Raw genomic sequence first — 3,617 nt, forward strand, 5'->3', positions numbered from 1 at the left:
GCGCTAGGGCTTGGATGGCGGCTCTCGTCTGCTGGCGTCGGCCGTGGCGATCGGGAGACGCGAGAGGAAGGAGAGAAATCGGCGTCGGGGCTCGCTAGGGCACAAGGGAGGTAGCTCGGCTGCGGAGAGGGAGAAGAGAAATGTCGGCTTCTCTTGGTCCCGGCCTTATGCACGCGAGGGAGAGGAGTAACCACCGACGGTTAGGGCTCGAGAGAGCTTCGGCGGGGAAAGGAAGAGAGACGCACGGGGAGGGGGGTTCGGTGAGGAAAAGGAAATAAAGAAAAGAAAGAAACAATAAAAATAAAAAGGAAAAGAAAACTTTTCCTCGTTTAAATGGGGTAACCCAAACAGACTTTTCCCGGGCCCCATTAACTCGTCCATACGAGCTCCGAAAAATTCCCGAAAAATTTTCAAAAATTTCGAAAAATTCCCTTATTATTATTCTCTATTTTTCCGATATTTTACAATAGGTACAAGAAACCTATAATGAAATATAATTCTCCTAAATGCATAATCATTCTTGTGTACATATTTTTTTAGGTACGTGATAAAATAGGTAAAAATGCCCATAATTAAGTATAATTCTTGTTAAATTTAATATCATTTAAATTAAAATTTAATATATTTTCTATCAAATTAATCACTATTTATATAGATTGATCAACATCATCTACGTATATGAATATATAGATATATAATCCACTTTTTTATTTGATATAAAATAATTATGTTTAATTAGGTATAATTATATAAGATTGTGCTCGAGTGATATAAGTAAATGAATTGATATAAATTAAAATTCTCTAACGTAAGAATTTGAATCTAAAGTTAAAATTTTGGATAAAGATTTTATGATAATTTACTGGTACTTTAATGTTTTATATGTTTTTTTTTAACAATATAATAAAAAAAATTAATATATTTAGCTAAGGGTAAACTAGTCTTTTCATCAACTTCCCAGTCTATATTAACACCGGCTAGGGTTCTTCCCCTCCCGTCCAGCAATGCCATTTTATCGTCGTTTCTTCCACCGCTTTTGCCGGCGGCTTGGCCCTTGTGTTTTACGATCAAATTAGGTTTTCTTTCCCCTTTGATATCTCCTTCTATTTTTTTTCCTTCGAGCAAAGAATCAGGCAGCCTCTTTGCCTACAATATAAACAAAACTATGGCATCGGCGGTGTTATTTTGCTCGGATAAGAAATCATGCTACGGCTCCTTCAGATCGGCGGAGAGATTCTCTCTTTGATGTTGGTCTAATAAGCTTTAACACATTTCCACTTCGTTTTTTTTTTTTGTTCAAGTTTATTTTATTTTACGATCTCCGACGCAACTTTCATGGAAAATTTAAAAACTTTTTCTGTAAAGTCTTCATCGGAGATTTTTTTTTTCCTTTCATTGTATTCTTTTTTCTGTTGTATAAAGGGGGAAAAACACTTTTACTCTTAGACCATTGTTACTTAGCGATCAAAAGCTCCTTTTTCCCATTTCAATTTCAATAAACAGTTTGTTATCCACTTAGAAAAGCTTTAAAAATATTTAAATCATGTATTTATAAATCACATATTTAATTTCATTTTTTACTTCTGTTATTGTTTAAAGTAACAAACAAAGTATATTCACATATCTAATCATATATTAATTTTACTTTTGAGTATATGAACATATATTTTAAAAAATTAGATGAAGATATAAAATTTGATTTTGTGTATCCTGAATTATTTAGATCTATTATTTATTTTTAGTCGAAATTTTTTTAATTAAATAAATACTTTCAAATATTAATTTGAATGTATTTAAAAAATTTAATTTGTGTTTAAAAATTATTATCTTTAATATATCGGATCAAATTTATATTTTAAAATTTAAACTTATTATGCCTTATTTTTTTATCATTTTGAGTTCTTTAACTTTATTAATCAATTTTAACTAAATAAACATATATTTTTTGTCAAAATTGATTAATAAATTACTTAATTCAAGTTATTATATATAACTTTAATTATGTGATTATCAAATAATTATATAATCAAAATTATAGAAAATAAAATATAACTTAATATTATTTAGTTGTAATATAACGAAAATTTATTTGTTTAAAGTTTTTAATATATAATTTGATTTAATATTTTATTGTATTATCTTTTGTTATAAAATTACTATATATATATATATATATATTTTTTTTTTATTTTAATTTTTTTCTTTTTTTTTCAAATTTATAATTTTCAAAGTTAAGTTGTCTTATCATTTAACAAGTGTTATTAAGTGTATAGGAAGGTCTTAAGTCATCTTAGGTAAAAAAAATCCTAGTTGCGATTAGGTAAATGGAAAGTCTTGGCTATGGTTAGGCAATGAAGTATTGATCTAGGAGATTGGTCGAAGGTTTGATGTATCGAAGACTTTGGACAAAAGGGGTTGTGAATTTAGAATATTTTTATTGTATTCTATTATTTAATTTATAGTGAAATAAGTTGAGAAGTTGTCAATAATAGATTACCTAAAGAAATAGGTAAAAGAAATTTTCATCCAAGATTTAATAGATGGTCCATTCTCATCCTGGGTAAAGTCCATCTAGTTGTTATAGAAAAGGTAAAAACCTTGGGGGTCGTGGACACTAGGTGGAAGATTGGACGGATCGTGGAGTGGATGTCTAGCATAAAGTCCTGAAATCTCAGACGTTGACCAAAAGTCCAGACGGTCTGGAGGATCGATCTGGCAAAAGGTAAATAATGTGATGGTAAGGAGGGACCTCACCTCGGGGGGATAGCTGTCATGGTGGAGGTCGAAGTCAAGGCGGTCAACGTTCAGATATCATGCTCAGATATCATTGATCGATTGGGCGATCAAGTCAATACTCATATATCATCGATCGGTCGGGTGATCATGTCTCGATCGAGAGGAGAAGGTTTCGGTCCAATCTCGCCTTTGACACGGAGAGGTCAAATAATCGACGCTCAATGAAGTATTGGACGTTGGATGGAGGAGGAGACAATATGCAGAAACTGGGCCGAGCAGCTACCCCGCTCGGCCAGGCAGTAAGACTCGACATTTGCACAGTGGAGTCCAGCCGAGTAGACGTGACACAAGCACAGTGGAATTCTGACTGAGCGGACGTGACACATGCAACGAAATCCCGGTCGAGCGGTCGGTACACAGGAACAACGGAGTCTCAGCCGAGCGGCTATCCCACTCGGCCTAGCAACTACCTCGCTGTGTTATTGCTCGACATCCTTTTGGGAGTTAGTGTTACTAACGTCGAGCATGACTAACCAAAAGATTGGACGACGGAGACTTCCACTGTCACATCAAAGATATACTCGGTCTGTTAAGGTATTGTGTCAGGAGCACTTTACTGACAAGTTTTTTCAAGGAAAACTTTAGGAAGCGTGCTCGCTTTGGGGAGTGTGCACGCGCGCTACAGGAGCTCTATATAAAGGGATGTCCAAGCATCGGCGGAGGTATGCAATAGAGACTATTTGTGCTACACTGTTCATTTTTGTTGTTGCTCCGCCTTCTACATCATCGCCGGTAACTGACTTGAGCGTTGGAGGGTCAACGCCAAGGACCCCTTCCCTGGCTCGGGATTGACGTCATCTGTGATGCAGGGCAGAGCGGAA

General features: G+C 34.8%; 1 non-coding gene across 1 annotated transcript; it reads left to right on the plus strand.

Moving 5' to 3' along the window:
* The first annotated feature begins 1,131 nt into the window (after positions 1–1,131).
* LOC121998998 lies at positions 1,132–1,273 on the plus strand. Its single transcript, XR_006116770.1, has one exon. It is a non-coding gene; the product is annotated as a small nucleolar RNA snoR77 (small nucleolar RNA).
* The last annotated feature ends 2,344 nt before the right edge of the window (positions 1,274–3,617 follow it).

The sequence above is a fragment of the Zingiber officinale genome, chromosome 6A, assembly GCF_018446385.1.
Source record: "Zingiber officinale cultivar Zhangliang chromosome 6A, Zo_v1.1, whole genome shotgun sequence".
Classification (NCBI taxonomy): domain Eukaryota; kingdom Viridiplantae; phylum Streptophyta; class Magnoliopsida; order Zingiberales; family Zingiberaceae; genus Zingiber; species Zingiber officinale.